The sequence below is a fragment of the Malus domestica genome, chromosome 16 (assembly GCF_042453785.1).
Source record: "Malus domestica chromosome 16, GDT2T_hap1".
NCBI classification, from domain to species: Eukaryota; Viridiplantae; Streptophyta; class Magnoliopsida; order Rosales; family Rosaceae; genus Malus; species Malus domestica.
In genome coordinates, this window is record NC_091676.1 from 11,717,466 (window position 1) to 11,745,220 (window position 27,755).

At 39.7% G+C, this 27,755-nt stretch overlaps 2 long non-coding RNA genes and 1 pseudogene across 2 annotated transcripts; 1 reads left to right on the plus strand and 2 right to left on the minus strand.

The window, feature by feature from the left end:
- Positions 1–518: 518 nt before the first annotated feature.
- On the minus strand, positions 519–2,308 carry LOC139192724 (uncharacterized). Its single transcript, XR_011577079.1, has 2 exons — positions 1,394–2,308; positions 519–714 (listed from the first exon to the last, which is right to left on the minus strand). It is a non-coding gene; the product is annotated as an uncharacterized lncRNA (long non-coding RNA).
- Positions 2,309–3,325: 1,017 nt separating this feature from the next.
- On the minus strand, positions 3,326–14,331 carry LOC103425616 (uncharacterized; annotated as a pseudogene).
- A 7,176-nt stretch (positions 14,332–21,507) lies between these two features.
- LOC139192725 (uncharacterized) lies at positions 21,508–22,638 on the plus strand. The gene is made up of 2 exons (XR_011577080.1): positions 21,508–22,385; positions 22,559–22,638. It is a non-coding gene; the product is annotated as an uncharacterized lncRNA (long non-coding RNA).
- The last annotated feature ends 5,117 nt before the right edge of the window (positions 22,639–27,755 follow it).

The window sequence follows — 27,755 nt, forward strand, 5'->3', positions numbered from 1 at the left end:
TGGGGTGAGATTTGGGTTGGGTGGTTCTAGTTTTGAGTTTGGAGCGGGGTGGGATCTGGGTTGGGTGGTTCTGGTTTTGAGTTTGGGGAAGACGGAGCGAGGGGAAGAAAGGGTGAGGGGGAGGAAGGTTGAGGGGGGGACGGGTGGGAAGGGCTTAAGAGATGCATGTGGGTGTCCAGAGAGAGAATAGAGAGAGGCGAGAGAGAGAGGGTGGTGGAGGAAGGTTGGGGGGGGGACTGGTGGGAAGGGGTCGGGTGGGAAGCGGTTTTGGGGATGCAGAAAAGAGAAAGGCGAGAGAGATGAGGGAGAGAGAGAAAGATGGGTGTCCAGAGAGAAAGAGAGAAGAGAGAGATGCAAAAGAGAGAGAGGGTGGTGGATGAAGGTTGGGGGGGACGAGTGGGAAGGGGTCTGACACGCCCCGATCCCAATATTCCCTGAATACCCGGATAGGCACGTGCTGGCCGACACCCGAGGGTGACGAAAGCCATTTATTGAGTGCAAATGTTGAAAACAAGAAATAGATAAAACTTATAAATATAAAAGAATAAGGAATAAGCATTTAAGGAACGTGTTCAGAGCACACATCTAATCTAGAACACTAAAAGAATAATATAAAATTGAATGAATAAAAGAATGGGTCCTACAGCGAGAGGACTCGAAGATACCGATGCGGAAGTGCCTGGATGCCGGGATTGTACGCCTCGATTGTAAGTTCTGAAGGAGGTGCAAAACAAACATGAGTGGACCAATTTGATATATAAATAGTAAAACAGTTATCAACGTACTAACCCCCAGGTTTTATGCAAATACATATATAATGATAAACATAGGTTTTCCGAAACCTAGCATGCCGTGCAGTGTCTCAAATCATAACTTGTATATATAATAATCAGTAGTGAATTGTTCGATAACCCCTAGGCCCCATGCCGGCTCCCCGTCTCTGAGCAGACAGTCAGAGGAAAATACACTTCAGGCCCCTTGCCGGCTCCCCGTCCCTGTGCTAAATAGCCAGAGGAAACACACTCTAGGCCCTATGCCAACACCAAACCGTCGCCCGGGAAGGACCGGAATTTATCCCTATGTCCCGTAGCGGAAATGACCACTAGGTAAGTACAAAACCATTGAACATATATATATTGAAAAACAACTTCATAGTATAAAGTCATCCATCATCTATACTATAAAGAGGTGTTCGAAACATGTTCTAAATATCATATCGTCATCCATCGGATATTCTATAAGAACATGGGTTATAGGAAAAATAGTAATAATTCAAACTAGCCTTAATAAGCATGTTATCTCAAAGGGTTTCATAAAACGTAATCATCAAATCATGCTTTTCATGTATGCATTTCTACTATTAAAACATGCATTTTAGAAGGGGTCCACTCACCGTACACCGATGGTGCAAAGTTGTACCAAAAAGGTATAGCGGAATCACCGTTAATAATTGCACATATTCACATAAAGGAATACCTTTAGTCAAACTCTATTCAAACGATTGAATTTGGGAAAACGGACTTCAAAAACGGATCCAGAACGTCGAAATTAGCTTAGGAGAGGTTCTGGACGAAACCCCGAAAAGTCAATTCAAAAAGTCAACGTTGACTGGCCAAAGTCAAAGTCAACTCTGACAGTTGACCGAGTCAACAGTCAAGTCAATTGGTCAAAGGTCAAAGTCAGATTGGGCTTAGGGTTTTGGGTTGGGCTGAAAGGCCTTAAGGGTTTTGGGCTTTAAACTAAAGCTAAAGGGTTTAAAAGGAAAAGGGCTGAAAGCCCACTTTCTAATTGGCCCAAGGCCTTATTTCTAAAACAGAAAATAAATAAAAACCTTCAAAGGTTTTGGGTTTGGTCACGGGCCTCAAGCCCTAAACATAATGGCCCAAAGGCCTTTAGGTCCTAAACAATTAATTAAATAAAAATAAAAGAAAAACAATTGGGTTTGGGTGAGTTGGGCTAGGCTCACCACACAGGCCTAAGGCCCGATTGAGTTGGAACTGGCCTGGGAGGCTTGGTCTCACCGGAGAACAAACACCGGATCTTCAACAGCTCCGGCCGACCACCACACACCACCCTAAACTCCGATCTAGGTATCAAAACGAAGAGCAAGACGAGGGGAGTGTTTTTATACCTTCCTTTCGTCGTGGAACGGCCGAAGATGGCCGGAATCTCCCTCGACACTCCCGAGGTCACCGGAGATGGGTGTGCCTACACCCGTGGTGATTTCGTCCTAAAAACCTCCCAAAATCACGAAATAAAACCAATTAGAACCATTCTCACAAGATTCTAGGACAAAAGAGAGGGATTTGAGGCTTACCTAACCGGAAAATATAAAAATCTCGCCGGAGATCCTTTCCGGTTTTCTGGGTTCGCAGACACGAGAGGGAGAGAGAGCAGGATGAGATTGATGATGGCGATGGGTCTTCCTCGCCCAGGGGAGATGGTGTGCGTGTGTGTGCTTGCGGTTGAGTGAAGAGAAGAAAGATATGAGAGAGAGCCGAGAGGGAGAGAGACGGGACAGACAGGAAAAACAGAAAAGAAGAAGAAGAAGGAAGAGGTTCACGTGGGGGGGGGGGACAGAGAGAGAAGTGAGGGAATAATTGGGGTGCTGCCACGTGGCAGCTTGAGGGAGAAAGAATCCAATGCTTTAGATCCTGATTGGGTAGATAAAATAGGACCCAATAGATATATTGAAAACGTTGAAGGGTTAAATACATCAATATATTTTATAAATAGGGGGTGGGTGTTACAGGGTCAGGGTCAGGTGGGAAGGGGTTTTGGGAATGCAAAGAAGAGAGAAAGGCGAGAGAGAAGGGGTTTTGGGGATGCAGAGAAGAGAGAAAGGCGAGAGAGATGAGGGAGAGGAGAGAGAGATTTAATAAAAAAAAAATTATTTTTTATTTTTTAATTATTAAAATATTATATTTTAATCTTGTTGGATTAGTAAGTGGCCCCCTATCTAGCTATGTCAGCACTTAACAGAAAAATTAACAGAAAAACTGACGGAGGTACGACATTGACACAAATTCGTAAGATGAGGTATGACATTGTCATTTTAAAAAGATGAGGTATGAAAGTGTCGTGACATCAATAGTTGAGGTAGTTTTTTGTACTTTACCTAAAAATAAATACAAATAGTCCAGCGTATATAGCTATAAATTAATACTGAGATTCATCAGTGTCGAAATTGCAATGAGCAAGAGCTGGAAAAGTACAACCCAAGGAGAGTATGGTACATTGCATTTGCTATTTTCATTACCATATATAAACAAATTTACTTGAACTAGTTAATTTAAAAAATCAATAACAACTTCCCACAAAAATATGCAGACCAATAATTGTTTTATATCCCTCACATGTATCATAAGAACGTAACACTGTTGCAACCTTAAAAAATTGTATGTATGATAAAACATCGTGCACAGGCCTAACCAAAAAGACCTTTGCCATTAATTATATTCTATTTTAAGCAATCATGTGAAATTATATTAATTCGAATGACAATCTAAAGCAATCACGTAACTCTGCCTCATGCACACGTTCTCGTTAAACTTTTGGTTTATCCTCACCTAAAATAACATATGTAGGTACTTAGGCCAGACAAAATCTTCTAGGATGAATTCCAGAAAATAATAAAAAACCATGAAATCACAAAACAGCTGGAGGAAGAATACCAACACCTACTGGCATATTCTCAGTGTTCCCCAACGCAGTCATCAAAGATGCCCAAAATCCAAGGACACCTCTTGGCCGCTTACTAGGTGACATAGCCATTGACACTTTGAATCGAACCTCTGAAATGCTAAGAACTCTGCAAGTACAAGTAGCATTATTTAAGGGAATTATGACTAAATGTAGTGAAAAACAATGAAAAGACAATTTTAGAAGTCCATCCATACCCAATTTCAATAATCGGATCAACAGAAACAGTAGTTGTTTGAGTATCAGACAACCGACTGAGGTTGACCTGCTGAATCATCTCATGAAGGCGCCAATGATTGGCTCATGAATGTATATCAAAAAGGCAGAGTTTTCAGGTCCCTGAATAATCAGTTGCATATAATTAAATATAAATTGGAGAAAAAATAATCAGAAAACCTTCTATTGGGAAATGATAACTTTCTTATACTTACCTGGAGACCGATATATGGATAGACACATAGATCTAGCGACCCATTTGATTTCATTGTGATTGAAAGTTTCAAGATATAGCCAGTATCTTCTCCAACTTTCTGTGGTCTAAAAAGAACAGGTGTTGGAGTAAGGGGCAACTGGTTATCCAATTGTATCCCTCGCATTCTAAGTTTGAACCTGAAAACAGGACACATGAATGGGTTGGTGATCAGATATATCATACTTCTCTGATTTTATTGGGTCTTCCCCCTCTACCAGGATCTCTAATAAATGTCTTCTGCCAAGATCTTCCCATAAAAAGGAAGCTGCTGTATTGGGAAGAAGAAATTTCCATCAATCATTGGTACCATCCACTTGCCGAATTCGGATGGGTAGAAACATGGAACGATTTTCAATCCCGTTGATAGAAAACTATCAGCAGTGGACCAAAAAACAAAAGAAGACATGCATACAAGTAAAGGAGAAGAAACCATGTGTATGTATTTATTGTACTGTACTGAGATAACTTCCATATGAACAGACATTACAAGTTCAACAAATTTCACTTTAGTCAAAAAGAATTATTTTTCTTATCTTATGATACCTTATGAGAACTACATTCTCTCTTTCCATTTCACAGGCTTTCATAAGACATAGTGAACTGTTACCTGTAAGGACTCATGGAAGGGTTTGGACGGAAAATGACTTCATAGCTTGACTTCTTTGCTCCACTTCTTACAGCTATTCGAAATTGAAGTAGATAATTTCTGGCATCCTTCTTCAAGCAAACATGCATGATACCTTCATTTCAAACACTAAATGGTGCACTCCAATTGTAACCATCCACCCGCACCTGATAAGAAGAATAAATCCCATATGGGATTCAGATGATGTATACTATTCATGCATAATTAGCGAACATGAGAGATTAATAATGATTATAAAAGACCTTCAACAGTTCAACTTTGGCACTAGACTGCCAACAAAAAGGCTTTGGAGAATCTGTGGGATGAATCCATGCCACAGACTGAGAATCACATTGTTGCAGGCAGAGACTGTAACCAACTCTATTAATAAACAAGGTGTATCTTATCAGTACCATCGAGCACAAAAAATTGGGACTAACAACAACAGCTTTTACTAAGGAGTAAGGAACCTTCTCTCCATTCTAAACATGCAGATGGCCCGGTGAAGATAATCTTTCATCATTTTTCTTAAGGCGGGTCATCTTATTTTCTGTAAACAGGCTTCAGAGCTAATGTTTTACGGACTAATTTGGCAAATCCCTCATCACATTCTTCCTAGCAGTTCATCAGTGGAGAAACATTAAAGATTTAAGTCACAAGATATTTAATCCAACCTTTGTTCTGTCTGAGGTCATGCTCAGTCTCGCTGAAAGCTTGTAATAGGATCCATCTGAACTGAATGCTTTTACATCAAGCCTTTCCTGGAAAAGAAAGTTCAAAGATCATATGATAGAGAACAAATTTCAGCAAGTGTGAAGCAATACTCGTGAGAAGGAAACTGGATATCCTAAGACAATTTGATGCTCTATTGAAATCACCTTTTTTTCCAGCTCATAAAGAGATATCCCAGGACTGTAAATGTCTGAAGGATGAATGGCAACAGAAAGCCCCACTCGCGAGGACAAATACACATCTTTTTGAGATGGAAACAGCGAAGCCCCACTACGGCTGGCATAATCTTGTGGAGAAAGCATGTTAGGAACAGGACTAGTGTCCTCAATAACTTCAAGTACTTGGATGTTTCTCCTTGTGGCAGAATGCTTTCTGTCCATAGAGTTTGTGGGACTTCTCAAGGCTGTTTTTGCAGACTTGACTGCCCTAGAAAGCATTAGGGAGTCCGTATCTGCATTGTCTGAAGGTTCTACTTCTACCACTCGATATGCCAAATAAATAGATGAATAATTAGTAATCCAGTATGGAACAAAAAATCTTATTGTTTTGGGTGCAACAGTGGTTCCTCCCATGTCACGTTCAATACTCACGCGCAGTCTCCTGCAAATATATAGTAATGGAGATCATGGATGTGATAATTAATAAAATACTTGTTATATTAGTTACAAGAAATGTTTAAATTTTCCAATAAGAAAGAGTTAGAGATAGCAGCTAGTTGGGGGTCACTAGTAGTAGAACATTATAAATGGTACACAAGTGTAGAACAAAAAATATGAGGAAACATCATACAAAAATTATTTCCAGCATAACTGATGGGGTTCACGATATATATAAGGAACATAAACAAAGTTGAGATGAGAACACCAAAACATATTCAATTTAGCCTAATCCAGATAGCTGGGTGTACACCAAAACATAGTAGTAGAAAAAGAACAAAAGTATAAAACAAAATTTGGCCCATATGGTAAAAACCTAACATAGCATAACAAGAGATTCATAGTTGGAATCCTTGCAATTAAAACCTCCACATGTACATTGAAAACTACGTATTGGGCTTTATGTTGGTAGACAGAAATCCACAAGGGAGGAGTGTTGAATATTATATGAATCTGCCTATATCCTAACAGGTTGAGCTTTTGGGAACAACAGTACAATAACAACTTTTGACAACACCAAACAAAAAATATCAAAGAAATCTTTTCTCGGAAGCACAAACCTTTTACTTTTCTGGTGAACCACCCAGAATGATGAGACATGGTCATTGGAACCATAGTTATTAAACTCACAATGGTATGTAGATATAACAAGCATGTTACTTATATTTAGACAGAGCTAGTACCTTCTCCAGGACACAACCACCCTGGACAAACAACGTCAGATACAAAGGTTTCTGAATGTCTGCTGAATATGCATGTACACCCCCACGTGAAGAGATAATACCATGCTGTCGTTCAACGCATTTTCCGTCTAGTGTTCTTTCCCAGATTGTGAATTCAGCCGGAGAGGGAAGGCGATTTTCCAACTTCCTAGGAGAATGGACAGATATTCTCCAGTCATAAACAGGTGCATTCAGTTCAGTATGAAGTGCCGAGGCATCCGCCCCAACACTAAGCCAAAATTGTTTGTTTATGGTACTAGTACAACACAAAAGTATATCCTTCTTCTCAAGCTGACTCAACTTGAAAGTAACATTTGGCATCTTATTTTCCTGCTTTGAAGTATATTGTCTAGAAAGTGAAACCTGATCTATAACAGTCAGGTCCTTTCCATATGTATAACCGATACCCATTGCCGCGAGAGAACCCCATGAATTTGGAGGCTGAGGATGATCAACAGAAGGACATATTTGTCAGCACTGGTCAGAATCACTAGACGTACTTCTCCAAGGCAAAATAAAAGAACTCCCAGGATTTATGCTCTCACTTCTTCCAAGAGAGGAATCACGACCTTGAATTCGAGATGCATGACATAATGAAATTTTCAACTTAACAGCGGTCTCATTTAGAGGTCGCACTTGGTGCGATGGCAAGTGCCTTCGCCCATGAGCGGTAGGTCTCGGGTTCGAGACTTGGGAGCAGCCTCTCCATAAATGGGGGTAAGGCTAGCCGACATTCACCTCTCCCAGACCCTGCGTAAAGCGGGAGCCTTGTGCATTGGGTACGACCTTTTTTTTTAACAGCGGTCTCATTTACAACTGTTGCAAGACCCCTGAAAATTGCATGCTTCTTGCCATTTTTCATAACAAATTTCAAAGCCATGAAACCATTCTGTAACGATTTTGGGACAACTGACAATGGAAGCAATGACCGAATGTTCTGCCAAACACCATCTGGGCCAAGTCCGACGGAGAAACCAATGTCTTTATCCGTTACATATTCAGCCTCCAAATCTCTTCGAAAACTTGGAATTGTTTTCCTCTCAAAATAAGAAGTTGAAATCAGCAGGCATCCACATTCGTCCATGTGTACAACCAAAGCACAACATCAAAGAAGCATGAAAAAGAAGTCAATTCCTAACTACATGTGCACAACCAATGACACCAATCAATGCACAAATAAGGTGAAACATGCTCACCCTGCCTCTTAGTGGATGTGATACTATGTTCTGAACATCCTGACCTTGATGGAACCCCCTAACTGAACTATTTTCCTCAACATATTTGCACCTCGCCCAACAGAAAATGAGAGGGCACCCACAACTTCACCTGTATCATTGTATTGAGACCATAATAAATGCATGAGAAATTTTCCTCTAGATGATTATTATTCAGTGAGAAATTGCAAAGAAAGCAGGATAAATAATTATTAATATGCAGTATCATATAATTCTGCATGACAAGGCCCAAAAGATCCAACCAAAAAAGATAAAGAAAAACAGGAAATGATTCAAAAGAATCATGATACATTTGTCAGGTACACCGTACATCTGATTAATAAATGTATATGTAGTAGCTGTGGGAAAAGATATTCTATATGCTGAATATTTCATTCCCCTCTTGAATACAAGGTTTACTAATTCTAGATAAACATGTGAATCAACCACCTAAGTGCATGAATAAGAAAATGTGAATGCAAGTTCAAAACAAGAAAGAATGCATAATTCAGGGAAGGTTGCCAGTAGAACGTACCCTTTCCTGCTTTTGCTGCAAGGTTTGTCACCTCTACTTCCAGTTTTGCTGGGCCCTGCAACACTTGCACTCTCAAGCTTGGAAACTTAAAAGAATAAAAGTGTGGGAGGAAAGAGTAAAAAACAGCACTATGTCAGATACCTTCCAAGGAACTTCAAATATGAAAAGTTCATTCCATTCCGCTGTGCTTTCATTCAAGTTATTGAAATTTGAAACTGCAGGCTTAACACATTTTGTCCTTGCACTTTGAGGGAAAAGTTTTTGATGATCTGTTGGTTGACTATCAACAACAAGGCGCAAAGCAAAGAAGAAGTTATGGCTGTTACCAGGTTAACCCTGCAAACAAAGAATCAACCTTATCTCCTGATCGTAGGAAACAAAATGCTAAAAAGTTTAAGATAAGAAAAAAAAAAATTTAACCAGTTACAACCTTGGCTTCGTGGATCTATATAACAACATAATAATCTACAACGTTGAACCTATCAGAAAACCTTGGAGGCGGCACCCATATAAAAATGTAGTCACCATGATGTAGCCAGTCCACTCTCTGTGAATTTTCCTCAACTCTTTTCACATAGATCTCACACCCAAGTTTATTCTCTACTACTACAGTCTGAAAGTCATCTTCATCCAATGCAGAGAAAGTCTGGTCCTCTCCTTGTCCACATAGACCACCAGATTCCTGCAAACCACCACCCCACTCCACCCCCCCCCCCCCCCCCCAAAAAAAAAAAAACAAAGAATAGAAATGCAGGACGCATAGGCGCACAACAAATCAACCCCACGTATTACCTCACTTATCTTCATTGCTTTCTGTTCAAGTTCTAATTGTTTTCTCCATGAAAGAACACTCCCAATAAAAGTTTCAAGGATTGCAGCACTGACATTTAAATTAAGGATACTGGTGGCAGCAATTCGCAGCGTCTTCCCAAATTTTGATGGCAAGTGCACATTAGTACCATAAGTTTCAAACCTGTGAAAAGTCAACAAAAATATTTCCTGAGTAAAACAAAAATTTAACTGAACTCAAAATCAAATAGAAAGAGCAAATATATTACTTGAATATTCCATCAAAAGGCTCCAAAAGTGGCTCCCATGATTCTAATTGAGTATTGAAGGTTGATGCAGCAATTGAGGAAATCAGTACTGCATTCATAGCCTCCAGTCGACCATGTGTTGCAAGCTTGATATTAGTGATTGTCGCGTCGAACAGTGGTGTCATCTGAAAATCGAAATATAACCATATCAGTATGAAAATGAAAACCATCTTTACATCTCAGCTTCACCTCTGCAGTTATATTTTCCCTAGTCTTTGGCTTCATGGAATCACCAATAGGATAAGCCAATTGGCCTGATGGTTTTTTCAGATCAGCCCGTGCAAGAAAAGTAGAGGCCTGCAGAAACAGAAGAGCTCTCCAAATTATGTAAAAACTTATTCAGTTATGGCACAATAAACACATCATCGTAAAATAAAAATAAAAACTTCATATTGAGGCAAAAATTACTGTTCTCTTATAATTTTACAAAACTTCAGGCATGGCAGCTGCATACTTACATGACAGATTTAGACTTACAAATAACTAAATATTCATCTAACAAGATTTGGCTTCTTTCTGTTTTTCTTTTTGTTTTTTGTTTTTCCTTTTTTGATAGAAAGAAATAACAGGACATTCGATCACAAGGCAGGGAAGTGGAATTGGGGCCAGAATCAATATTTAGCTTCTTGAAGAACTTTGGTGACCGAAATATCTAGGATACTTCTTTTAGTGTCATTCAACCTGATTAGGTGCTGGTTTTGAGCTGAATGTAACTTAATTTCTTGTATAGGCTGTGGCCACCAGTTATGTTTAGGTTAGATCTTTAGTTTATGTCTCAAATCCCTTCAAAAAACCTCCCTCACACAAAATCAAATAAACTGAATAAAGAAAGATAGAAACCCAACCTGATTTTCGACTCGCCAAATGCTCCAGCATTGAGATCCCTTTGAAGTTGAAGATCTTGAAATTGGCACCTCAAGAATATTAGCTTGGTTAACAAGATCCATCCTAGGGCAACAAATTGTATCAACAGATGGGGCTTCATCCATCCTGGAGACTATGCATCCAAGAGAAGCATAACCAGGTGGAGCAAGTGGGTACCAAAAGAATACTTCATCAAAACCTTTCCCTACAACATGGGCAACTTTAGTAAATTGTACGGGTTTCGCAGATACTTCAGGATCATCAGCCTTAAAAATAATGCCCACAGCTGGAGGTTCTAAGCTGAAAAAAAAAAAATAAAGAACACAAGCTGGTTAACAAAACTTACAATAACAACAAAAATTCAACTGACTAAACCTGATAAAGAACACACAAAGATAAAATTTCTAACCCTTCGGTTATGCAATCACCCAATATGGCATAGCCACGACGTGCGATGGGCCTCCACACTGAGACTGGTCGGCAGAGGTCACTACCCTTGTCCCACCAGATTCTCTCAAAGTTGGGGGTCGCCATAAAACAATTAATTGCCTTTGAAATTGATCTGACTATATCCCATCCAGAAGAATTTCCCGTCTGGTTTCTGGTTTGCTGACTTGCATAGTTATTATCAATAGCCAAATTTGAGGCAGGTTCTAGACCGATGCTGATTCCAATTCCAAAGAAGAAGATGATTGAGGTTACAACAACTGTCTTCAGAAGGGCATTCAGTAGAAGAATGGGCATGAAATGATCCAAGAACATTCTCCATGCGCCAGATGCTAAATCCAGATGCAAATTGAGGATTTGATGCAGAAGAAAATAAGCATTCTGAATATTTTGTTGATGTAACAAGATCAGAACGTATGCAATAAACAATATGATTAGGTGGCTGCTCTTTCCCTATATTTGCTATACAACCCAATGCTGTGTAACCGGGTGGTGCTACAGGCATCCAAAGAGAACAATCACTACCAACATCAGAATCACCCCTGCCAAATCCTTGAATAGCAGAGAACAAGCCTATGAGATTAAAACCAATTGGTTTACGCACACGCCCGTAAGCATTACTCACTGCCATTACCGCCTGTGAAGGAGGAACTGGCCTGAAGACATCACAAGAAACCAAAAATAATTAAATATAGCATCTATACACACTGTTACACAAAACAGAACTACTTGAACGAACAAGGAGAGTATCTTCCCCAAATAGATCAACAATAAAGGAAGTAAACGAAATACAATGAGCTGTACCCAAACAGGGCATGAGCAAAAAGAGACTCCGCATGAATGCCGTTTTATACAATTCCAACAGGGCATGATCAATTACAACTGCCACTATGGTAACAGTTTTTGATAGTAGGAGTTGACTGTTCATGTTGACCTTATCAGCCAGCTGTCTCATTGTATCCTTTGAATCAGATTTACCACCACAGAAACTGGGAGGAAGCTTTGGCTCTTCGCATAAGTTCATGTATGCACAGTCCAGAATGACTTTATATTCTTTGTCAGACATGACACTGTGCAATAATCCAACCTGCTAGAAGACAATCAAAGGGAAGGAATCACCAGAAAAATATGACACTGCATGATACCAGATGAAAAATCCAATAAACTAAAAGCCTGAAGGGCATCAATTCAAGACCGATTTGAAATTTAGAAAAGTAAAACCCATTCATTCAACTATGGAGCCATATAAAAAGGGGGGAAAAAAATACTTAGAACAATAAAATAAAATAAAGCTGAATAAGCAAACACCGAAACTATCCATGCACACCCAATATAACCGAACCATGTATAGGCCACATGCAGAAGCAAAGGCTAAAAATAGTTAAAGAGGGTCAAGATTTCAATACAGAACACACAAGATCACAATCAGAGCCAACAAAACTATTAACGTCGATTTCTTGTCCACAAATGTTTCACTTTTCGGAGAGTATAAATAAAGTTAACAATTTGTGTGTGTGTGTGTATAATTAGAGTCCCTTCTATTGCAGGATACCTTGTAGGTCCTGCTCAACGATCATTCTTGCAAAAGGTTAGACAAATCCGAAACCACTAAGACATCTCATTGTACCCAAGAAAATAGAATACGTTATTTCAAGGAAACATTAAATGACAACCATTTAATTAAGTGGCTAAATGGTTTCGGATTTGAGTGATATTTTGCAACGATGATAATTTAGAGAATACCTAAAGTTAGATGGTTTGGATCATTGAAATACAAGGTGAGGCATCCCTCAATAAAAGCATCACTCTATAGAAACATATATATAGGGAATCATACAAAGTTAAAAACATGCAATAACAACAATGGAGCAAATGGAGGGGTCCAAAGGAGGATGAGTAAGTTAGATCACCATATATTGAGTACTAAAAATGTAAAGGATTGGTCCAAAATGCTCAGCAATTCCCACGTTTGTCCACCGTTTGAAACAATATTATGACCCCATGCACTTAATATCATGTACATGTATCAACTAACAATCAATACAGGATGAACTCCCCCATAAGATCCAACCAATCCCCTCCCCCCCACCCAAAAAAAAAAATATAAAAAAAAAAAAAAAAATAAAAATAAATATCGTAATGCCTACTAAAGATGTGTTATCATCTGCCACACCATTATCAGGATAAATTCAATAAAAAATTTTACATCTCACACACAAAAGTTACCTTCACTTCAAGAGAAAATGTTGGGAACTTTCTTGAAGACATCCCTCAAACTTCTCCTCACATAAACATCAAGTCCTTTGCCTTCTCGTATCATTGATTTTCCCAAACAACTGTCAATTCCTACAGACATGTTGATCCCCATAATCTGAAAGTTTATGTCAGAGTAAAAATTAGTTCAGTAATTTCAGTCATCATGTCCAAGAAAAAGAAATAAAAACCACCACGTCCAAGAAAGAAGAAATAAAATCACCTACCTCACCATGAAGGACATCAATATGGACAGCTGAAGGATCTTTCTCAGGGGAACCATACCAACTAAGTTCATTTGTGACTTTTAGCTGTCCCAGATCAAGTTGAATGAAACTGCAATTAGATAAAACATGGAGACAAATGTCAATCTTATATACTGCTATAACAAATGTATTTGACTTTGAAAATACAAAATCCAGACATAAAGCGACAATCTTGAGCAGCACCACCAGTATCACCAAAAATTCATCAGTCTTCAGTAACACCAGAACCATGCCCCTCCAATTAATGAACTATTCATCTGCCAACTATTTGAAACTTGAACCAGATAACCGTCGTACCCAGTGCACAAGGCTCCCGCTTTACGCAGGGTCTGGGAGAGGTGAATGTCGGCTAGCCTTACCCCCATTTTATGGAGAGGCTGCTCCCAATTGAACCAGATAACCATTTTCAAAAAATTTATATAAACTCTCGACTGGAAATTCCCATGCAGTTCTCAATTTCTCACGCACTCTTTGCTTGTTGAATTCCTTGGAACAAAGATTATTGAAGTATCAAGTGACAGGTCCAGCTTCAATGCTGTAGCTCCATCATGATGAGAAACATATGCCTCTGACGAAGCCATCATCTCAGTCATCTCCTGAAATTAGGCAAACACAAGAAAGTCCACCCTCACAAGAATCTGGCTGATTTCCTTCCCTTGTAATTACTCAATTAGTTTGATTGTGTTGATATACTTTCTGTAAATGGGACTGTGTGGTCCACGCTTGTAATTATATATATAAATGAATACCATGACTGACAGATCAGTCAAGAATTCTAGCATAGAACCTTTCTTGCCGTAACATTCTAAAACCTCAGTGGTCCATATTTCTTTATGGTACCAGAGCCCTAAAAGGGCTAACACCCAAACAGTCGATCCTATTCTTTCCTTCCGTTAACCATCAATGGCAAACCCTGATAACTCGGCTCTCTCCTCCGCTGCATCTGGTGCATCTCGAACCTCTGACAGTCTGACTCAATCTACCATGGCGGGCTTCACTTCTGCTCTTCCTACCTCCTTCAATATATCTAATCTCTTCAACACACCAATGGATCACACAAATTTTCTTAGTTGGAAGTCACAATTAGAGGATGTTCTCGAACTTCATGATCTTGGTATTATTGTTAAACTTGAAGATAAACCTGCCAAGAACTTATCTGATGGCTCACTCAATCCTCTCTACGCGAAAGACAAGCTAGTGCTCAGTTGGATCAAGGCCACAGCATCTCCCTCAATAAAGACTCTTCTCATTCCATGTTCGACTGCCTTCGAAGCCTGGATTCTTCTCGAAAAGAGGCTCTCTCCTCTCTCTAAGACTCATGTAAGAACCCTTAGGGACCAAATTTGTACCCTCAAAAGGACTCCGGATCAACAAATGTCTGATTATCTTATACATGCCCGGTCACTTTTTGACTCTCTTGCATCCGCTGGAACATCGATGACAGACAGCGAACTAATTGAATATATATTGGATGGTCTGGGTCATGAGTATAAAGAGTTCACCACTTCCCTTCATCTTCGTCAAACTCTCACTTTTGATGAATTTTTTGATCTACTCCTTCAAGAGGAACAACTCCAGAAAAGAATGGAAGCACTTTCATTATTAAACGGAGTTGCACTTGCCACAGATCGGGTAGCCCAGAATCATCCACACAACAGGCCTCAAACCAACAACTACAAGGGACACGGACGCGGATGCGGACGTGGACGTGGTCGTGGTCGTAACTGGAACAATGGGCGTGACAACTTTGACCACCGTGAATATGGAACAACCATAATGGTGGCAATCAATGGGCGCAAAATAATAATGCAAATGGCATCTTGTATTATGGAAACCCACGACATAATCCAATTTCACCGGATAATAGTCCACCGCTGCTCCCGACACCGTCAAATCCCTCTGCATTTCAGTTCGATGTCCTTTGCCAACAATGTGGAAAGGATGGTCATAATTCTCGTGTTTGCCCTCAACGAGGCAACTATGCCTACACGGCTGATCACTCTGGTGCTATCTCAGACCCAATTGATTGGTGTTTTGACTCCGGAGCAACCCACCACATGGTTTCTGATCCTCGTGCACTCACCAACGTGCAACCTTATGCAGGTATTGATTCTATCATTGTTGGTAACGGGTCTCACCTTTCTATTATGTATATTGGGGATGGAAAGCTATGCACACCATCGAGTTCATTGCATCTTAAAGAGGTCTTATGTGTTCCAGCCATTCGGAAAAATCTATTATCTATTCGAAGATTTTGTCATGATAATGATTGTTATTTCATCATGAATGCTTATGGTTTTTGTGTCAAGGACAACAAGACGGGGAAGGTTCTTCTAGTTGGCAGTAGCTTCAATGGTCTCTATCACATCCGTGCAGCCCCAAAAGTGACAGAGAAAATAGTTTTCTATGGGGAAAAGACGATTCAGGACGTTTGGCATACTCGCCTTGGACACCCGTCTTATCATGTATTTCGGATGATTTTGAATAAACACCATTTACCTATTAGTGGTGAGATTGATTCTAATAAAACTTGCCATGTTTGTCCCATGGGAAAATCTTGCAGATTACCTTTCTCTAATCGCACTTCTCATACACAAAAACCTTTAGAATTATTGCACTTGGATCTTTGGGGACCGGCACCTGTTTTGTCAAACTTTGGATATAGATTTTATCTCTCCATTGTGGACGATCACACCCCTTACGTATGGCTGTATCCATTACTCAAAAAATCCGATGTGCTTGCCACCTTTATTGGGTTTAAAAGGATAATTGAAAATCGACCCAATTTAAATATCAAAATGGTGCAAATGGATGGTGGTGGTGAATTCACAAGTCGGTTATTCATGCAATTTCTTCGTGATAATGGGATTGGGCATCAAATCTCTTGTCCTTATACACCTCAACAAAATGGCGTCGTCGAAAGAAAACATCGCCACATTGTTGAAAAAGGGTTGTGTTTATTGACTCAATCTCGACTTCCATCAAGTTATTGGGTTGAAGCTTTTTCTACTTCCGTCTATCTTATTAATCGGCTGCCAACCGTGAATCTTGCCAACATATCTCCATATGAGAAACTTTTTCAGCATCCTCCTGATTATAAGATGCTCAAAGCATTTGGTTATGCATGTTTCCCACACTTGGTGGCATATAACAAGCACAAACTTATGCCTAAGTCAGTAAAATGTGTGTTCATTGGTTATGATTTACATTACAAGGGTTATCGATGTTTAGATCCCATCACAGGTCGTGTTTATATTTCACGAAATGTAACCTTTGATGAACTCACATTCCCTTTTTCTGAGCTTACATCCAGGAACAAGGAAGCTGCTCCATTCTCCTTGCCGACACCAGCCCCAGTCCTCATTGAGCCAATTGCTCCTCTTTCAAGTCTGGTGCACACTCCTCATATGGCAGAACCTAATATGCCAACAACTCCTAATATGGCAGCACCTCCAACTACGGCAACATCTCCTCAAATGGTAACTTCTCTTGACACAGCAACAACTCCCAATATGGCAACAACTCCCCATGTTACAGCAGCCATTTCACCACCATCATCGCCTATTTCAGCAACATCCACAGCACCACCAGCTTCTCCTGATCACTCTCCAGGTCATAACAAATTTTGCAGCATCAATTCACTTATTTATAGCATTTCTCCACATCCATTGCCTCATGCCTTAGCTGCCATTTTGAATGATCCACTTTCTCATGAACCTTCAAGTTATTCTTAGGCTGCCAAGCACACACATTGGCAACATGCTATGCAAGTTGAATATGACGCTCTCATGCACAATCATACTTGGTCCCTCGTGCCCTATTCACTATCTATGAATGTCATTGGGTGTAAGTGGGTCTTCAAAGTGAAAAGGAAAGCGGATGGTTCTATCGAAAGGCATAAAGCACAGTTAGTTGCCAAGGGGTTCAATCAACAAGAAGGTTTGGACTACGACGAAACGTTTAGTCCCGTTGTCAAACCTACAACTATTCGCACAATACTCTCTTTAGCCGTCTCATTTGGTTGGACACTCCAACAGTTGGACGTTCGCAGTGCTTTTCTCAACGGCATACTACAGGAGGAAGTCTATATGAAGCAACCACCCGGGTTTTTTGATCCTAGCTGTCCCAAATATGTGTGCAAACTCCATAAAGCTCTTTATGGCCTTAAACAAGCCCCTCGTGCTTGGTTTCAGCGACTCACTTCATTTTTACTCACCCAGGGATTTTTCCATAGCCACTCTGATGCCTCATTATTTATTCGTCATGGTTCCCAATCCTCTATTTTCCATAGCCACGGAAATCTCTTCCTTTATTGATGTGTTGTGCTCCAAGTTCGATAGTCGCCGGATGGGTGATCTTAGTTTCTTCCTTGGACTAGAGATTAATCGTACCTCCACTACGATTTCTCTTTGTCAAACGCAATATGCACTTGATCTTCTCAAGAAGTTCCATATGGAGTCATGCAAACCGAGTCCCACACCCTTGAGTTCCTCTACTCGACTCTCTTCCTTAGACGGTGACCCTTTAACTAATCCGTCTACTTATCAGAGCATTGTTGGTGGCTTACAATATCTTACACTTTCTCGACCCGACATAGCTTATGCAGTCAACCAAGTGTGTCAATTTATGCATGCTCCACGCACGACACATCTACAAAGTGCAAAACGTATTCTCCGCTATGTTAAAGGTACTCTCTCTCATGGTCTTCTTTTTCATAAGGCACGCCATTTCAACCTTTATGGTTTCTCGGACTCCGATTGGGCTGGGAGTGTTGGTGATCGTCGCTCTACCACTGGTGCGTGCATCTTTCTTGGATCTAATCTTCTTACATGGACTGCCAAAAAGCAATGGACTGCCAAAAAGCAATCTATTGTCTCAAGGTCTAGCACGGAGGCTGAATATTGTGCCCTTGCTACTACGGCAGCTGAAATTCGTTGGTTCTGCTACTTATTTCGTGAACTTGGCATCGCCTTGCGTGTACCTCCTTGCATTTTTGTTGACAACATGTCTGCTCTTCATATTGCTGCGAACCCTATCTTTCACGCAAGGACTAGACACATCGAAATTGACTATCACTTTGTTAGGGAGCTGCTCAACTTTGGTGTCCTTCGCACTCACTACGTCCCATCTGCACATCAACTTGCCGATACTAAGGGACTCACTCGTGAACGATTTCATTCTTTAGTTCCCAAGCTCAAGCTCCACTACGTTTCATCTCGTTTGGGGGGGGGTGATGAGAAACATATGCCTCTGACGAAGCCATCATCTCAGTCATCTCCTGAAATTAGGCAAACACAAGAAAGTCCGCCCTCACAAGAATCTGGCTGATTTCCTTCCCTTGTAATTACTCAATTAGTTTGATTGTGTTGATATACTTTCTGTAAATGGGACTGTGTGGTCCACGCTTGTAATTATATATATAAATGAATACCATGATTGACAGATCAGTCAAGAATTCCAGCATAGAACCTTTCTTGCCGTAACATTCTAAAACCTCAGTGGTCCATATTTCTTTACATCAATCTCATATTTCTGAATTAGCCACTCTAAGCCTCCAACTTTGTCAACAAGTTTGATTGCCTCTTCGGTATGTGGGGTGGCCAGTTCCATAAAGTACACTGTTATCTGCATTAGCATGTCCAAAAAAATATGTGATAATTCAAGGATGGTTTATCATTAATTACAAAACAAAGAACAAATATACATAAAACCCGAAAATATAAACTTCAAGCATTTAGGTTACACACATTAACACATCCTTGTGAATGCTGTATTCAAATGATTGAGAGCAATGCCAAACATACCTCCTGAACAAACCTATAGAGGAAAATGATGCGGACAGCAGAAAGTTGGCCACACAAACTGTAAACATATCCTTCATAGTCATCATCTTCAGCACTAAATTTGAACTGCAAAACAAATAAAAAAGATTAAATTCTCATAACGAAAGAAATATCACAGTAAAAGAAAATCATCTCTGCAATGCAATAGCTGATAATTGATGTTATTTGTACCTTGATAAGGGATTCAACACTTCGATTACGTATATTACAAAGCCAATCCCAACAGTGATCTGCTCCAAGAGACATATCACGGAGTCTAAAATTTCCTAGGGTGCCTTCAATGGAAAGAGAACTCGGGTGGACCTTAACAAACAAACAGCTCAAGTCAGTAACATAGCTATTTGATACCCAAAATATCAAGTCTGAAACTACACACAGTAGTAAATTTCAACCAACACATCGAAATAATCGTTAATCACAATATTCCCATCACCTTGAGATCCAGCAGGAAACTTTCTTGCACAAACATCGCAAACGAAGAGCCATCCTCTTTGTTAAGAAACACAGTCGCATTGTCAACATTCATGGTTAAATAAAATACCACACGACCTTTACCATAACCCAGCAACCCTTTGACACGCCCATTTTCTTCAGTCTTTTCTTTGTTCATAAAATGTTTATCATCTGGAACCTTAGTCGTGTTTGCACTAACTTCCACGTCATACATGTTAGGATAAAAGATTAGTATTGTTTTACATTGCCAGGTGTCACAATTGTATTGGGAACTCTAGAAGTCAGTTATGTGTCATTGTATTTATAAGGATGTATGATGTAATAGTTGGATATAATGATAATACAGTTTCTCTCTCTACATTCTCTCTCGTCGAAAGCTTTCTTGAGTTCTTCATAAGTTCTTCTTCATAGTTTGTTATCAGCGTTATCATGGTATCTTCGCCTGCCATGGTTAACACCTGTGATTAACGATTCCTGTGCTTCCGCTCGTCGTCGTCGTCGTCGTCGTCGTTGTAGTCGTAGTCGTCGTGGTCGTGGTTGTTCCGGTGACCGACATCGGATCCTTGCTGGTTGTTCGCAATTTCAGAGAAGTGTTGATTTCTCAAACCCTAAGTCGGTGGCATTTCTTCTTGTCGGTTGTTCGTTCTGTCATTGGAGACTGTTGATCTGTTCGTCGTTCTGTGCAGCTACTGCCGTGCCGTGATTCGTGTAGTCTGGTGCTCTAAGTCGGTGGAGTTTCTTCTTATTGGTTGTTTGTTCTGTAGTCATCAACGGTTGATTTGTTCGTTGATCTTTGCAGCTGCCGTCGTGATCATCTTGAGGTGTTTTCTTTCGATTTCTCCGTATTGATATTTGCAAGATTTTGTCTATCACAATTATTGCTTTGTGGTACTTCTTGCTGAGTGATTCTTGAGGTGTTTCTCTGTTGATTTCTTGATCTATTGATTCTTGTTCTTGCATTATGGTTACGGCTGCACAATTAGCCCTCACTCAATCTCCAATTTTGTCGCTTATACCTAGTGTTGGAAACACGGTGACTGTGAAATTGGATGATTCCAATTATGTTACTTGGAATTTCCAGATTTCTTTGTTACTAGAAGGGAATGGAATTATGGGATTTCTTGATGGCACCATTCCTTGTCCTCAGAAATATACTGAGTTGGAGTCTGATGATGAGTCGATTGTACATAATTCTCCACTGACTGATGCCTATCAAGTTTGGCAAATTCATGATAAAGCTCTTATGACCTTGATAACTGCCACACTATCTACTGCTGCTTTATCTTGTGTTATTGGATGTCGAAGCTCCAGTGATATGTGGAATCATTTGAAAGAAAGATTTGCTCATATGTCTCGCACTAGTATTGTTCAACTGAAGATTGATCTGCAGAACATTAAGAAGGGGTCAGAATCGATTGATGCTTACTTGCAGAGGATTAAAGAATGTAGGGATCAGTTAGCTATTGCTGGTGTTGTGATTTCTGATGAAGATATTGTGATTGTGGCTTTAAGAGGATTACCTACAGACTACAATACCATTAAGTTTGTGATTCGGGGCAGAGAAAGTTTGGTCTCCTTGAAGGAACTTCGGTCTCAATTGAAGGCAGATGAGTCTACTTTGGAAGAAGGTCTTAAACAACCACATTTAATGGCAGCTATGTTTGCTAATGCTTCCAACACAACTTATGAAACTGGTGGATCTTCCAATTCTCGTCCATATACTGGAAACTTTGATCTGGGTTCTCATACTGGTCCATATACTGGTGGTTCTTCATTTTCACCAATGGCTCAGTTTCAACAATTGCCATTTCCCAATGGTCGGGTTGCTTTTGTTTCTCAGACTGGTTCTGGAACTTACAACAATTTTAGGGGGACTAACTATCGAAACAAGGGTAAAGGGAAAATGTTTAACACTGGTTTTCAACAACCTTCTGGACATCAACACTTTGCTCAACCCTCTCTTCCGTCACAGTCTCAGTTTCAGAATTCTGGATCTCAAATGGCTTCGGGATAATCTTTTCAACCACTGCTGATTTGTCAAATATGTGATAAAAAGGGCCATGTAGCTTTGAACTGCTTTCAGAATGGCTGCCAAATCTGCCACAGAAAAGGGCACACAGCTGCCACTTGCTTTGACAGGAACAATACTGGATCTCTGCCTATGTCTACTTTCTCCTCATCTCCTATGATGTTTCCGCAGCATTCATATTCTCAGAATTCTTCACAGTTGCAGCCCCATCCTCACTCTTCACCTTCATTTTCATCTCCCGTGCAGCATCCTACTATGATGTCTTCATCACAGTATCCTAATGGAATGATGTCTCCTCCCAATAATTATCAGGCTGCTTTTACTGCACGCACTAATTTCTCACCATCCGCCCCCACACATGAGTATTGGTTGCTGGATTCGGGAGCAACTAATCATATGACATCTGATTTGTCAAATCTGCAAGCTGCTACTCCATATGCTTCATCGGAAACTGTGACTGGTGCTAATGGTGAAGGTTTACAAATTTCTCATATTGGTCAAGCTTGCTTATCCACTCCTTCTCATACACTCGAGTTAAATTCTGTGTTACATGTTCCACAATTGTCACAGCACTTACTGTCTATGTATCAATTATGCAAAGACAACAATTGTAGGTGTATTGTTGATGAGTTTTCTGTGTGTATCCAGGACAAGGTCACCAACAAGGTTCTCTATCAAGGACTGAGTAACCAAGCTGTCTATCCTCTTCCACTGCTCAAACCACCAAAGACTAATCCTGCAGCTTTTCTTGGACAGAAAATAAATGATTCTCTTTGGCATTGTCGATTGGGTCATCCCACCAATTCTGTTCTACAAGTAGCTCTTAGTAAGTCAGCTATTACTTCCTCTTGTAATTCCCCATCTCAAACTTGTACTGCTTATCTCCAAGGCAAGTTCACCAAGTTACCTTTTCCTGTAATGGCTTCCAAATCTTTTGTTCCACTTGAGGTCATTCACAAGGATGTATGGGGTCCATCTCCTACCAAGTCTATAGAAGGGTATAGCTATTATGTGTCGTTTATTGATGAATGTACCAGATATACATGGATTTTTCCCATGAATAATAAAGCTGCTGTCTTTGAGATTTTTGTTCAGTTTCATGCCTATATTCAAAATTATTTTTCTGCAACTGTCAAAGTTTTGCAAAGTGATGGGGGAGGGGAATATGTTAGTACTCGATTTCAAAACTTTCTCACCACCAAAGGCATTGTCCATAAAAAATCTTGTCCATACACTCCTGAGCAAAATGGTTTAGCCGAAAGGAAAAATAGGCATCTTGTTGAAACTGCTGTTACATTACTTCAAAAAGCCTATCTTTCATCTAAGTTTTGGTTTCATGCATGTGCCACAAGTACATATCTTGTTAATAGACTACCTACTTCCGTGTTGAAGATGCACTCTCCATTTGAAGTGTTGTATAAATCCCCACCTACACTTGATCACTTGAGGGTTTTTGGTTGTGCTTGTTACCCTTCCTTAAAACCTTATCGAACCAATAAACTTGATCCTAAGACCACTATGTGTATATTTTTGGGGTATGCTGCTTAATATAAGGGGTATATTTGTTATGCTATAAGTGATAATAAACTAATTGTCTCTAGGCATGTTTTGTTTGATGAATCTGTCTTCCCTAGTACATATGGTCTGTCTTCTTCATCCTTCAGTTCTACTGTCTCTTCTGCATCAATTCCAGTTTCGCTAGCTCCTCCTACTACCTTTTCTCATCCTCCATTTATTCCAATACCATTTCCACACATATCTTCTCACCCATCAATTACTCAGTCCGATTTTCAGCAACTTGGTGATCTTGGTTCTACTGGAGGCAATTCTGCTTCACGTTCTGCATCTTCATTGTTGCTGTCCGAGTCTCATCCTGATGTAACAAGTTCTCAAGTTCCAGATTTGCAACATGTTTCTGTAGTCAGTTCTAATACTCATCCTATGCAAACAAGGTCCAAGTCAGGGATTTTCAAAAAGAAGGTTTTTTCTGCTGTTGTTCACGAAGATGTCAAGGAACCTCAGTCTTTTAGTATTGCTGCTCGATCATCTCAGTGGAGACAAGCAATGACAGAAGAGATGGATGCTCTTATTAAACAGCATACATGGACTCTTGTTCCTCTCCCATCTCATAAGAACTTGGTGGGTTGTAAATGGATATATAAAGTCAAAAGAAATCCTGATGGATCTGTGGCTCGGTATAAGGCTCGTTTAGTGGCCAAGGGGTTCTCTCAAGAAGCCGACCTTGATTACTATGAAACGTTCAGCCCCGTGGTTAAGCCTACTACTGTTAGGTTAATGCTCTCATTGGCTGCAACAAAGGGCTGGAAACTTAAGCAGTTAGATGTTAAAAATGCGTTTCTGCATGGTTTTCTAGATGAAGAAGTGTATATGTCTCAACCACAAGGGTTTATTGACAAGGATCATCCAGATTTTGTTTGCAAATTAGAAAGGTCTTTGTATGGCCTCAAACAAGCCCCTCGTGCTTGGAATGCAAGGTTCTCGAGCTTCCTTCTCAGTTTGGGCTTCACATCCTCTTATGCCGATCCTTCCTTATATGTAAAACGTGATGGTCCTTCCCTTGTTGTGTTGCTGTTATATGTTGACGATATTGTACTCAGTGGTGATGATGATGTACATGTTCAGTCTGTGATCAGTCAATTAACCAGGGAGTTCGATATGAAGGACTTAGGGGTCCTCCACTACTTTCTTGGGCTGCAAATTGAGTATCAACCTCAGGGATTGTTAGTTCATCAGTCCAAATATATCAGGGACTTGCTGCATAAGGTACATATGTTTGACAGTAAGCCATGTACCACTCCCTGTCATCCACATCAAAAGCTCTTAAATCATGGTAGTCCTCCATTCCATGATCCCGGTCTTTATAGAAGTATCGTCGGGGCATTACAGTATTTGACTTTCACTCGCCCTGATATAGCATATTCTGTCAATCAGGTATGTCAGTTTATGCATTCTCCTCTTGACAGTCACTTTGTTGCTGTCAAACGCATACTGCGGTATCTCAAAGGTTCTCTGCATCTTGGTTTGTGTTTTCAACCTGGTAATTTGGATATAAGAACTTACACAGATGCTGATTGGGCTGGGGATCCCAATGATCAACGGTCAACCACTGGTTTTGTTGTGTTTTTAGGTGATAATCCAATTTCCTGGAGTTCCAAGAAACAGCATACAGTTAGTCGTTCTTCAACTGAGGCAGAATATCGCGCAATGGCAACTACCACTGCTAAAGTTGTGTGGATTCAGCAGTTACTTCAGGATCTATCTTTATCTCCTTCCACAACTCCTTTACTCCATTGTGACAATATATCAGCCATGGCTTTAGCAACCAATCCCATTCTCCATTCTAAAGCTAAACACATAGAAATAGACTGTCATTTTGTGCGGGAAAGAGTGCAGCAAGGCACCATTATGTTGCAGTTTGTTAACTCATCTGAACAGTTTGCTGATATTCTTACAAAGGGTCTCTGTTTTCCTTTGTTTAGTTCTCATTGTAACAATCTTATGCTAGCCAATGCCCAGCATAAAATTGAGGGGGAATGTTAGGATAAAAGATTAGTATTGTTTTACATTGCCAGGTGTCACAATTGTATTGGGAACTCTAGAAGTCAGTTATGTGTCATTGTATTTATAAGGATGTATGATGTAATAGTTGGATATAATGATAATACAGTTTCTCTCTCTACATTCTCTCTCGTCGAAAGCTTTCTTGAGTTCTTCATAAGTTCTTCTTCATAGTTTGTTATCAGCGTTATCAATACACAGAGCTTAAATCTAGGCCGAAATCAATCAAAGCAACAAGAGTGGGTCTGTTGCAAAAGAACTCCAATTTGGACATGCGGAGATTCATCTGAAAAAAAAATATCAGTACAAAGCATCAGCACTGAAGATTGAGATTCTTCTATTTGAAATAAACACAGGTTTCATTAATTTAGTTTTGCATTGCAAATAAAACCAATATAACAAAGATCCAGGACTATAACTAAAATCCACTGCCCATGTCGGTAGTACCTGGGTGTCAACACCATCATAATCAGGCGAGCTAGACCTCCGAGTCAAGAAGGTAACAGATACAAAATTTGAATTATCACCGCACTCCGCCTCATAAAATGTCTCACCAGAAATTACCTTATCCTTAACCAAATTTTTTTCATGAATTATGGCCTGTGGAGATGCAAATCCAGTTTCATCATTGATGTCCTCAGTGGTTGCACATGCATCCATATCCATTATCTGTGAACCTAAGCCTGTATCTGAGATAGACATAAAATCTGGCAAAGCATCATCATCCTCATGAAGCAAAGCGGACATTTCTTTCTTGATTAGTAGATTTTATATTATATATTTAACCATATTCTTAGTATATTTTAGTTAATATTTTGGAAGAATTTTGAATTGTATTTTTAATATAGGACTTTCGACTTCCTCTGAAGCAAAACGTGGTCAAATAGATGAATTTTGGAGTGATTCTAGCTAGAGGATGTTTGTGTGTCACTTAGCTTGATCGTGTCAAAATATCAGATTTTTCCACCTAGTGGTTGTTTTCTAGCAATAAAATAAAGGAGCGATGTGCAGTGCTGGAATAATGACGTTTTGTACTTGAATTGCGTTTTTGGGGCCCAAGATAACCTCAGATGGGTTTGTGGCCTTCTGGAGATGTGTTCAGAACGTCCTAATCTTTGAAAAAGCTATTTTGGGCTGGATTTGGAGGACATTTGAGTCCAAAACGTGGCTGTACAGTTACCTGGCAGATTTTCCTAGTTTAATTAAGATTTTATTTTCTAAGATATTTTATTATTATTTAGTTTCCTAGTTGGAATAAGAGACCTATGTTTTAGGGTTTGTGTGATGGCTTAGCAAATATATTGCTTGGCTGTTCTTAGTTTTTTTCTACGCTTTCTTTTATGCAACTTTGGAGACAGAGAGTAATTGCTGGGGTTCTTGAAGATTTTCTAATTCAAGGTGTTTTCATTCTTATTCATTCTAATAATATTTTCTATGATTTCAATTATGCATATGTGTAACTAATTCTTTTTGTTAGGGTGAAGCCTTGAGCCTTAGCATGAATATGTGATTTTTATTTAATTGCTTATGATTGATTGCATGCATACTTTAAATTATTGATCACCGTGATTGAAACTATCTAATTGTCTTAATGCCTGATCACCATTATGATCTTTAGAAAAGTAATTTGAAGCAATTTTGGTCGGAAGGTTCAAGGCTTCACGATAATCAATAAGACAATTAGATCCTCCATTACCATCATTGTGTAGAAACTGTCCCAAAATATGTTTATGAGCGTGTTTATAATCCTCCATTACCATATCCTGAGCGTTTAATTCCTAAAGCAAGAGATCAACAACTTAAAGATTTTATGCAAACATTGTCCAAGGTTCAAATCAACATTCCATTGCTGGAGGCAATCAAGAAAATCCCATCTTAAGCTAAATTTTTAAAAGAAGTTTGCAGCACCAAAAAGAAGCTTGCATATTTGGACAAGGTTGTGTTGACAGAACAGTGCAGTGCGGTTTTGTTACACAAATGCCACCTAAGAAAAAAAGACCCAGGGAGTTTTAATATTTCTTGTACTATTGGAAATTCAGATTTTAAGAATGCTTTAATTAATTTAGGTGCAAGTATTAATTTAATGCCATTTCTATTTTCCAGCGATTGGGACAAGGAGACTTAAAGCCAACATCAATTATTCTTCAGCTTGCTGACCGTTTAGTGACTTATCCTAGGGGCATTATTGAAGATCTCATCATCAAGGTTGACAATCTTTATTTACCGGCAGATTTTGTGGTTTTAGACATGGATGGAGACATAAAAA